This window comes from Protobothrops mucrosquamatus, unplaced genomic scaffold (assembly GCF_001527695.2).
Source record: "Protobothrops mucrosquamatus isolate PMUCROS unplaced genomic scaffold, P.Mucros_1.0 scaffold_65, whole genome shotgun sequence".
Taxonomy (NCBI): Eukaryota; Metazoa; Chordata; class Lepidosauria; order Squamata; family Viperidae; genus Protobothrops; species Protobothrops mucrosquamatus.
In genome coordinates, this window is record NW_015386141.1 from 112,642 (window position 1) to 124,668 (window position 12,027).

General features: G+C 39.5%; 1 protein-coding gene across 1 annotated transcript in view; it reads left to right on the forward strand.

Moving 5' to 3' along the window:
- Positions 1–2,110: 2,110 nt before the first annotated feature.
- The window catches only part of NR2C1 (nuclear receptor subfamily 2 group C member 1), a 35,496-nt gene continuing 25,579 nt past the window's right edge, over positions 2,111–12,027 (forward strand). Inside the window, exon 1 of the mRNA XM_015812761.1 lies at positions 2,111–2,236. The gene's annotated coding sequence lies outside the window, so the exon portion shown is untranslated. The remainder of the gene's footprint in view (positions 2,237–12,027) is intronic.

Genomic DNA, 12,027 nt, shown 5'->3' on the forward strand with positions numbered 1-12,027 from the left:
TTTAAAACATTGCCAGTTGATAAGATGTAGGCTGTGAGTCTTCTCTCTTAAAGCACCTGGTTTCTGGAATAGTACATCCCAAAGTTCAACAGGCCTTTAAGACTTGGTTCTTTCACCAGCTGCTGGGTGAGAACTATGCACTTTTGGGGAATTTTTGTTATATTCTTGGTTTATTGCCCCTTTCGTTTGCATACTGTATTGGAGATATGATTGTACACCCTCCACCATCACTCTATCAAGGTGCTTATAAATATGATTTATAATTTTTTTATGATCCTATAGTCCCTTACTTAGGGGTAGAGTTGGGGCAACTGAGTGGAGCTGGCCGGATGCCCTTCCTGACACCTATGTGGAGTTTGCAGCAGATATTTTTTCTTTGTGCCCTAAGAAAGAAACATCTGCCGCTACCTAGGATTGAACTCTTAACCTTCCAAGTGTGAGGCAAGTATCTTCACCACTAGGTCACCATGCCACTCAAATGTGATTTATAAATAAGTACATAAAAATATGGATATGAATAGCCATCATGAAATGAGTTCCATATCTTGTTGAACTCTAGATCACAATAATTGAAGCTGACCTCTTAAATTCTGATCAGATGGCAATCTCTTAAACTCAGTAAAGTTGGCAAAAACTGTGGCACGTAATTTGCAGCAGGTGTATCCTCCAACATATTGCAACCTTTTGCAAGGGTTACAGAGTCAGATTAGCCTTGAACAGTCCAGCCACCATCTGAATTTTTTTTACAGAGCATTTCACTAAGAGGATATTGAGAAGTAAGTTCTCTGTGCAATCATTTGGAGTGGTACTTTGCCAGGTAGAGAGAGATACATGAGATCTGAGTCCTTGCTAGGTCAGAGTGATATAAAACCAGATAGCCTTTTTCCTCAGTGATGAGGTCTGTTCATGTTCCAAATTAAACTGCACTGATTCACTCAAAAGTGGAGAGGGGGAGATCTCTAAGCTCTCCAAGGCCATTGGGAAACCAGCATAGAGCATGAGCAGTCAGTAGTCATATTCTGACTTTCCGATCTCTTCACCTTTCCTTCCTACTAATGATTGCTGATGACATTGATCTTTATTTCCCTTTACCCAAGCACATATGGTCCTTAAAACCAACAACCTAACAAAACAAAACAAATCATATTCTTAACCCAGTAATTTTTCATCTCTTTCCCTCCTTCCAATTAAAGGAAGGGTGGGTTCAAGCCTTTTCACAAAACAAAGGGGTGAGCAAAAAGAAGCAGCCCCCTTTAGTGATAATGTGCTACCAATAGTAAGCTCTGATAGCTTCTAACTTTGACAGCAAACAGATTTTCAGGAGATATCTGGAAAATTTGCCTGCAGTTCCTTCGATTCTGATATCTCAGGTTTAAACGTAAGTAAAAAGGGATCACTCATAAAGGACAAAAACAACTTTCTAAACTAAAGCATGCTAAATAACGTGCTAGATAAAGATGCTTTCCAATCTTGACCGCAAGGATTTATACGGGTTTAAGTGTACAGTTTCTTGGCAACAAAGGAAAGTGCTTCCTCGATTTCCCAGTAAAACCTACAGTAATGGTGGCCTTCCATCCGAGTACTAACTATATCAGTGTTTCTCAACCTTGACAATTTTAAGGCATGTGGACTTCAACTCCCAGAATTCCACAGCCAGCATTGCTGGCTGTGGAATTCTGGGAGTTGAAGTCCACATGCCTTAAAATTGTCAAGGTTGAGAAACACTGATATAGATCAAACCCTTCTTAGTGTCCAAGCCTAGACTAAGTCCTCCAGGGGCTTCCAAGTGATAAAAACGTCTTCCTAATATGCGTCTCTGAAAAATGCACGGAATACTGAATGGACATTCCAATAGCTCCCTCCACTTGCCTCCTTAATAAACACGATCGACAGGAAAACCCGCGAGAAAATGCTTAGCTAGTTCTCATACTGTTTCTCCGCCCCCCTCCCCTCATTGTTACGGCTACCAAAGGCAAAACGCTTCCTTCCTTCCTTCCCTTTCCTCGCCGGCACGGTGACGTTCGTTCGTCCCTCGCCACGGGCTTGCTTTGCGCATGCGCAGCCGTTCTGCGGGTGGCGGAGGCTACTGCGGAGGGGGAGGGGAAACAGAACGTTACGCCACGCCACACGACGGGACAGGACCGAACGTAGAAGGCGGGGTCACGAACTCTGACCTCCCAGATCCGGAGCCGCCACCGACAAATAAACCCTAAAGAGCTGCAGCTGCGCCTGACAGGTAAGAGGGGGAGAGGGCGGGGATAGAGAAGTGGAGCGCCGCTGGTGGTATCCCAGTTCAGAGAGGCCTTCCCTTCCTTCGGAGGTTTGGCTGGCCAGGCGGCTTCGTCGCGTTTCCTAATTGCGGCCTCTTCCGTGCCCTGTAGTGGCAGGATGCCGTTATGCATGTGCTGGGCGGTAGAAGTAGTAGTAGTAGTAGTTCCTCCTGGTGCCGCCGCCGCCCCTCTGACCTTTCACCCACAGGAAAGGCTTGTATCTCCCCTCCCCGGATCCTAGCCGCGCCCCGGGGCCTTTTCTTGTGGACCTCGCCCTCTGGTTTATGGGAATTTGAACGCGATGGAGTTCGAGTCGGCCCGGTCGTTACTTAGGCTGCCGCTTTGCTGTGTGGAAAGGCTTCGGAGCGTTGCGGTCTTGCCCCGCAGCAGCCATTTTGTGTCCGCGAGTGACAGCGGGCTGGTGCCTCCCTCCGACGGGTCTCCTACTGGGCTAAATACTTGAGGCCTGTTACTCAAAACTGCAGAGGAAGTGGGCTGACTGGGCTAATTCCTTCCTGTATCATTGAACAACAGCAACAACACCCACCAACAACGTGCCTTCAGTGACAACGTTAGATGTTACTGAAGGGGATTCCTTTCATAATTTTCCCTGATAACGTTGATTTTACACGCAGTTATGTAGCTCTCCGTGAGTGCATTCAAATGCAAGAATTAATCTTAGTCTGTAGGGGTGTGGTAATCTCTGTTCTTAATTTTAAAAGATTAAGCTCAATTTTCTAGTCCTTTTGTCCCATACTTGTGAATAATAGTGTGAAAGATTACTTTCTGATTCATTCCTCCTGTGCATCTATTTTTATGCACAGTGTGGGTCGTAATTACAGCAAAACGCTTTCAGTATGATTTAATTAAATTCTCAGGCAGATGAGAATTTACTGTGGGCAAATCTTTGGTAAGCATTTTAAGCTGTCATCAATAACTGATCTAGCAACGTTGCCTGTTTCTGCTCTAGAAAATACTGTACTGTCTAATTATTTTACATTTCTTTTTAGCATGGTATATACAGTCCACTTTTTCTTAAGTTTCAGACCAGAGACACATGCAGAAGTTACATTATATCATGCCCTCTAATGACTACATATCCCTTCCTGCAATAGCATTGACCACTGGGACTGAATATCTCCTAAACTAAAGCTAATGAATAGTACAACTTGTGAAAGAGAAAGGATCATATTGATAAATTAAAAAAAGGATCATATTAATAAATTAAAAAAAAAACTAGTTGCAAAGCAATACCTGGCATGCTGGTCAGCTGTTTGGAGCTAGCAGAGTGCCAGCAGAACTGGAGTTGATGGGCCTGGAGATGTTGGAGGCATTAGAGAATATATTTTTGGAGGCAGTAATAATAGTAATGGGGCATTTATTTTGTTTTTTAAAATGCTGCTGAACTGCTGTTTTGCTGACTTCATTTTGAGGAAGTATATAATCTTATAAATGCAATTGCCCACAAATTCAATTCCTGATAAACCCAATGGAAAAGATATGTAATTAGATATACCTGATGAGTCCCAACCATGATGAAACCAGACACATAATGCCTCCTGGTGCTCAGAATACTTTTCATTAATGACATCTAAAAGTATCTGGATTTGAAGTCTGGGATTTAGCATTTTGATTCAATAAAAGGGATAGATGTAGAGTTTTCTTCAAAAATGATATTAAAAGTGTTCCCTTGCCCATTCCCTTACTTATTCTTAACATGCATTTATTAGATTGGATTGGTTGACTGGAACTATTTCTCATCCTTGCCCTGTATAAAACTCTTTGTTTCTGCTTCTGATAGTGTGTATTAAAGCAGCCATTGAGTTTTCTTGAAAATTGTGATCTAGAAAATTGTTCACATATTTCAAATGGTATAGTAATTAGAATTCGAATATTTTCACTATGTAATGTGCCTACAATTGTATATCGTTCAGATTACTCAGAGATAACCTTTCTGTTCTGTTCTTTCTGAAATTGGCTTTCCGGTGTTTGATAATAATTGCCATGTATTTAAAAACTATTATTAGAAATCAGAAACAATACTTACTGCTCTTTTCTATTTTCCCAGAATTTAGTTTCAATATTTGAAAAATAATGTAGATTCTTAAAATGTACAAGATACAAGTACATTTGGTAATTCTGTATGTAAGCAAGCATTGCTATATAGAATCTTTTAATCCAGTTTGATAGTTCTGTTACTTTAAATCCATCATGGGGAAGTGTGCAAAATGATACACAAATATCTCTTTGATAATCTGAAATCTACTTATTTAACATATGGTTAGACTAAAATTATAGCCATTTTTCCAATACTGTAATACATACTGCTGTAATTTGTTATTTACTGTACAGCAGTACATAAATTGTTGCAAGATGTATGTAACTTAAAATCTTAAAAAATATTTTTATTGTAATGAAGTAAACCGTAAAGTTACTATTTAAAATAATTCATCCAGTTTGTGGTCTTTCTAGGATAGCATTTGCAACAGGTTAGAGCAGTGGCCCCCAACCTCTTGGGAACCAGTGACCAGTTCCATGGAGAGAGGTTTTTCTACGGATCAGAGGGGGTGTGGTTTTGTCTGCTGCCTAAATCCCACAAATGGGTCTTCACTTGTTTGAGTGGACCGGTTTCTGGCATGCTGTGGACCGGAGGTTGAGGACACCTGGGTTAGAGTCTGTCTTCTGCAGTTACATCTGAGTCATGGATAAGTAACTTACAGTGAGGGGGAAAATGTTTGATCCCCTGCTGATTTTGTACGTTTGCCCACTGACAAAGAAATGATCAGTCTATAATTTTAATGGTAGGTTTATTTTAACAGTGAGAGACAGAATAACAACAACAAAAATCCAGAAAAACGCATTTCAAAAAAGTTATAAATTGATTTGCATTTTAATGAGTAAAATAAGTATTTGATCCCCTATCAATCAGCAAGATTTCTGGCTCCCAGGTATCTTTTATACAGGTAATGAGTCGAGATTAGGATCACTCTCTTAAAGGGAGTGCTCCTAATCTCAGTTTGTTACCCGTCTAAAAGACACCTGTACACAGAAACAATCAATCAGATTCCAAACTCTCCACCATGGCCAGGACCAAAGAGCTGTCCAAGGAGGTCAGAGACAAGATTGTAGACCTACACAAGGCTGGAATGGGCTACAAGACTATCACCAAGCAGCTTGGTGAGAAGGTGACAACAGTTGGTGCGATTATTCGCAAATGGAAGACACACAAAATAACTGTCAATCTCCTTCGGTCTGGGGCTCCATGCAAGATCTCACTTTGTGGAGTTTCAGTGATCATGAGAACGGTGAGGAATCAGCCCAGAATTACACAGGAGGATCTTGTCAATAATCTCAAGGCAGCTGGGACCATAGTCACCAAGAAAACAATTGGTAACACACTATGCCATGAAGGACTGAAATCCTGCAGCGCCCGCAAGGTCCCCCTGCTCAAAAAAGCACATGTAAAGGCCCATCTGAAGTTTGCCAGTGAACAACCAAATGATTCAGAGGAGAACTGGGTGAAAGTGTTGTGGTCAGATGAGACCAAAAGTGAGCTCTTTGGCATCAACTCAACTCACTGTGTTTGGAGGAGGAGAAATGTTGCCTATGACCCCAAGAACAACCCCCCCACCCCATCAAACATGGAGGTGGAAACATGATTTGGGGGTATTTTTCTGCTAAGGGGACAGGACAACTTCACCGCATCAAAGGGACAATGGATGGGGCCATGTACCGTCAAATCTTGGGTGAGAATCTCCTTCTCTCAGTCAGGACATTGAAAATAGATTGTGGATGGGCATTCCAGCATGGCCAAGGCAACAAAGGAGTGGCTCAAGAAGAAGCACATTAAGGTCCTGAGTGGCCTAGCCAGTCTCCAGACCTTAATCCCATGGAAAATCTGTGGAGGGAGCTGAAGGTTCAAGCTGGCAAACGTCAGCCTCGAAACCTTCAATGACTTGGAGAGGATCTGCAAAGATCCTGAGATGTGTGCAAACCTGCTGGCCAACTACAAGAAACGTCTGACCTCTGTGATTGCCAACAAGGCTTTTGCCACCAAGTACTAAGTCATATTTTGCAGAAGGTGTCAAATACTTATTTCAGTCCTTAAAATGCAAATCAATTTATAACCTTTTTGAAATGCATTTTTCTGCATTTTTTTGTTGTTATTCTGTCTCTCACTGTTAAAATAAACCTACCATTAAAATTATAGACCAGTGATGGCAAACCTTTTAGAGACCGAGTGCCCAAACCGCAACCCAAAATCACTTATTTATTGCAAAGTGCCAGGGCCGCATCAGCATTGTGGTTCTCTCAGGGAGGACGGGGTGTGTGGCCCACTGGGTGGGCATGGCCAGAGTGGTCACAGGAGACTGGGTGGATACGACCAGGTAGGCGTGGCCACCTCGATGTTCTAACACCTCTACTCGAGCTTTCTAGCCGGCCGTTTTGCCTGCTTTGTGCTCGGTGGGGCTGCTGCTCTGGGCATCTGCAGCCTAATGGACCTGTGCGAGCTGCTAGTGGCCGCAGTGTGCATGCCCACAGACAGGGCTCTGAGTACCGCCTTTGGCACGCATGCCATAGGTTCGCCACCACTGTTATAGACTGATCATTTCTTTGTCAGTGGGCAAATGTGCAAAATCAGCAGGGGATCAACTATTTTTTCCCTCATTGTATGGTTCACCATATGTTGTATAATTCCAAATCCTGTCAGGCATAGGCTGTATGAATAGCCAAAAAAAATCACAACTGTACTTAAACACTTCTTGATAAGTATAGATTCCCTTTTTTCTGATATAAATTAATTACTCTGATACTTTCTGTAGATTTATCTGGGAATAAACAATCCAGATTTACAAGTGCTTACAAGTAATTTTTAGATGTGATTTGTACACTTGCCAAAAATAGAAACATAAGAAGCTATAACAGGATTAAGGTGTCTGTGATGCTTAGGGTGTTACGGAATAACTATTAGCAACTTTAGTCCGCATAGCTAATGGTGAAAAAATAATTACAACAAAATTTCAGTATCTGAAGATTTTGTAATACAATATGACTAGGCTATTTTTTGTAATGACAGTGGGTACCCGTTTCCCATAATAAAATGAAGATACTGTCATGCCAGATTGTTAATGTGCAAAGGTCTGCCTTTTAAGACCACCAAGAAGCTGCAATTAATGCTGACTACTGTGGGCCTGGTTTTCCATAGATCTCCAAGTGCAATTCAGAGTACTGGTTTTCACCTTAAAATCCTATGTGATTTGGCTTCTAGCTCTTTTTTAAGATTGCCTTCTGTGTGTGAAACTGATATATGCATTCCAACACATCTCTCAATGGTGTTTCATTACCAACATCTCACTGTCAGATCAGTGCTCATACTAATGATCCTCTGAAAAATAGTAAAAATAACTTTTTTAGGAATCATTTGGAGGATGATGAGTGTTAGCTACCTATACTATTATAATGTATTATTACTGTATTACTGTTACATTAGTTTTTGGACCATGAAAAAAACTATTAAAGGAGGAAAATCAACTTGTTTGAGCTGTGGAGTTGGAGAATGCTCCTGTGTGTTCCTTGGACAGCAAAGATGGCAAGTACAAGAGTGTATACAACCAGACATTTCACTGGAAGGCAAAAATCATAAAATTCTGCCTTACTTATTTTGGCCATGTCATGTGATTAAACTAACTGGAGAAGGCAGATATACTCAGAATGGTCAGTGATAAAAGAAAGTGAGGCTGCCAAAAAGATGTTGGCTAAGCCAACCCCAGCCAGAGCATAAAACAACTGAAAGAAACCATACAAGATAGGAAAATATGGAGAGAGGTCCATACAGTCATTGAGAATCTGACACAATTGAACAGATAGCATCATCATCTTAGTTTTAATATTTATTTCCAGTATTTATATTCTCCCTCGGTCCTAAAGGATTCTGGGCATATAATAGCATGATAAAACATACAATACAAAAATCCAAGCATAACGGAAACAAACAACAAGGTACTGTAAAACACTAAGGTGCTCAAGAAGATGGTTTTGGTTGGGGTCTGGTTTTCTCCTTGGTAATTCCTTGATTAATGTATTTGTTTGCCTGCTTCATTGTTAGCTTGCTTTCTCTTCTATTGGAATTTTTATACTTCCGTTTTTTTCCAAATAATTTTATTGAAGAATATAAGTAGAAGAAAATGTATACAAACTACAAAATATAAAAAAGAAAAATGTGAAGAAAAACAAGTAACTTATTTACTTACATATCAAATTTGTATGGCCATCCATCTCACAGTTGTGACTTTTCATTCCTACTCCCCTCTTCATCCCAACAAGTGCAAACAATTTAAGTAACTTATCACCTTACTTAAGAAGTTCCAAGAAGGTTCTGCATCCATTTGCGCTATTCAGGTGACCTTGAGGACACAGACAAATCTCCAAGTGGCCTCAACGGCTCCCCAAAAGAATGCAAATAACCAGCTGTCTGCAAGGAATATAAATCCTTCCATTCCCCACCATCCAGTCAGAGCTGAAGCAGCTTTTGGATGAGAAGCAAAACGTCTTCAAAGAAAAACAAGAAAGACCAATTGCCTCTTGAAAATGCACCTTTGGGACAACCATGACCTGGATGATTGAGAATCTCTATATACACCTCTCTTAAGATACAGGGTGCATTCTGTTCACCTCTTATCTATGTTTCTTCCTTATCAGCAAAAGTCCACTGAGGGATGCCAGATATAACTCATTATATTTCTTAACCGTGATTGAATAAGCCAACTTTATATTCCTTCCCTATAATTTTAACATTCTTAATTCTTAACTCCTTGCACTAGAGTCCCAGAGCTTAATTTCTTGTCATCTTTTTTGTCCTTTCCAAAAAATCTTCCAAAACTTTTGTAGGTTTTTTTTTGTGCATCCAGTAAGAGGACATTTTTTGGGTCACTTTTCAAAAAATCGTGCAAGACTTTAACAGATCATCTCTTTTCTGGATTATTGCTTGGATGAAGCATCATCCTGTTTCATTTGTACGTCAACTACATTCTTTTCTGTATTCTGTTTGCTTGCTACATTTATATCTACACTCAAGATTAATTTCAAATTTATCCAGAGTAATTTGTCTGAAAATTTCAAGACCATTTTTCATAAGTTTTCATCAGAACACTGTTAAAATATTTTTCCATTCTTTATTCAATTGTCCTCTTTCTAATCCTCCAGCTACCTCTAGTGTCCGTTATCTTGTTTGACCTAAGAAAACACAAGAAGTCCCATGGGGTTATTCTAAAAATTTAAAATTACAATTCCATCTGAATCCTAAATCTGTTGCTAATTTTCCACAATCAATACTCTGAGCATTCTTTTTGCTTTTGTTTTATCCAAAAACTTACATTTTAAAAAGTTTAAAATTGAATTTAAAAATTATTTCTAAGGAAAAGGCAATTCAACTAAATAAAGTGTAACTTGCTGTTCCAAAAGGTCTCAAACATCCCGGGTTATGTGATAACCACTTGTGGCTTTTCCACTCAACTTCCAGTTATCTTTAGTGAAGCGTGCAAACCAGGGTCTGCATTTCCTGCCTCGGATGAGGAGAGCAATCTTTCTTCTTCTGTCCTGGCCACTTTTTATAGAGGCACAATTGAAAGCATTTTAACAAATTGCATCAGTATTTGGTTTGGTGGTAGCAGAGCCTCAGATAGAAGGTGCATACAGAGAGTGGTAAGGACAGTTGAGAAGAGTATAGGAAGCTCGCTTCCCGTTATTCAGGATACTGCCTATAAGTGCTATGTGCTTAGAGCTCGAAGCATTGTTAGAGACCCCACACACCCACTTCACAGTCTATTTCTGTTACTCCCCTCTGAGAGGAGATTTTGAAGTATTTCTAGCGGGACTACTAGATTCTGCAACAGCTTTGTTCCTTATGCCATCCGTCCTATAAATTCTCAGGATTCTTTTTTCTCGCCATGTTTATGTATACATCCGAATTAGACTGTGTTGTTTCTCTGTGTCATATGTGTGTGTATATGTAGGTATATGCATAATTTTTTGCATGTTTATGTGGAGTATATTGGAGGTGGTTACCTTTGAGAGCTGAATGCAACGAAATTTCATTTTAATGCATGCTAATTAAAGTGACAATCAAGTTATTCTATTCAAGCAAAATCAATGGGGGAAGCTGGACTCGCTTAACGACCACATGATGCAGTTTACAAGTGCAGTAATTCACCTACCAGCCATACAAAAAGGTCATAACATTGGGTGCAACTCAATAACCACCTTGCTTAGCAATGGAAATTCTGATCCCAATTTTGGTTATAATCTGAGGATTATCTGTACAAAATTAGCATGTTGTGCAAATTTAGTATGTATTTATGCAATCGCATAAGTCCAAAGCCTACATAAGAAATGCAAGCCCACGATATGGGGTTAATGAATAACCTTATGTAAGCAATATAGGTAGTCCTCGACTTACAACACAATTGAGCCCAAAATTTCTGTTGCTAAGCGAGAAAGTTGTTAAGTGAGTTTTGCCTCATTTTATGACCATTCTTGTCAGATTTGTTAAGTGAATCTGAGTTCCCCATTGGCTTTGCTTGTCAGAAGGTTGCAAAAAGTGATCATATGACACTGGGACACTGCAACTGTCATAAATATGAGTCAGTTGCCACATGTTTCAATTTTGATTATGTGACCAGAGGATGCTGCAATGGTTGTAAGTGTGAAAAGCAGTCATAAGTCACCTTTTTCAGTGCCATTATAATTTTGAACATTTATTAACTAAACTGTTGTAAGTTGACAACTACCTGTATATGCAGAGACATAACATTCTCAAGAAAGTTAGAATAATATTGTCAAGATCATAGTTTTCTCAGTTGTAAAATATGTCTTTGAAAACGTCATTCAAAAAGGCTGAATGAAGAAAAATTGATACATTTGAATTTTGGTGCTCAAGAAATTCACTGACAGCTTTATAGAGTGTAAGAATAAAGCAGTCAATACTACATGGAGAAAAAATAGTCTGAAAATGCTAATAAAAAAAACTAAAGCTTAAATATTTTGGACATATAGTTTGAAAGTAAGGATCATCCAAGAAGATCATCTTGCTTGGAAAAATCAAAGGCAATTGAGGACCAACAGATGATATAGTAGCTAGAAGTATCATTAATGACTTAACGTGAATCTATAAAATCTCCAAGAAGCAAGATTCTAACAAAATAATGTCCATTCAGTCACAAAAAATCAAACAAGTTTATGGCATAACATGCCTCAACAGTTTAAACTCTAATTTTCAGAATTTGTGAAGAATACCCTTTTTAGCTACACAAATTATGATCGTTTCAAATACTTCATGGATAGAAAACTGTTTTTATAAAGCTTAAATTTTCAATCTACTCATAGTGAACTAGAACTCTCTCTAAATAGATAAGTCCAAAGCCTACATAGTGAAAGTTAACTGTAGAAATATTTGAGGAATTGAGAATATGTGGTACCTAGAGAACCAGTTTGGCATAGTGGTTAAGGCATCAGACTAGAAACTGGGGGATCATTAGTTCTGGAGCTGTCTTAGTCATGAAGCCAGTTTGGATGATCTTAGGCCAGTCACTCTCGGGCATAAGGCAATAACAAACCACTTCCAAAAACCCTCACCAAGAACACTGCAGGGATTTCTCCAGGCAGTCATCAGAAGCCAACAAACTGACGACACAAAAAAGAAAAAGTGGCATTAACCAAGAATTGGCTATAGAATATAGTTTCTAATACATCTAGCTTTTTC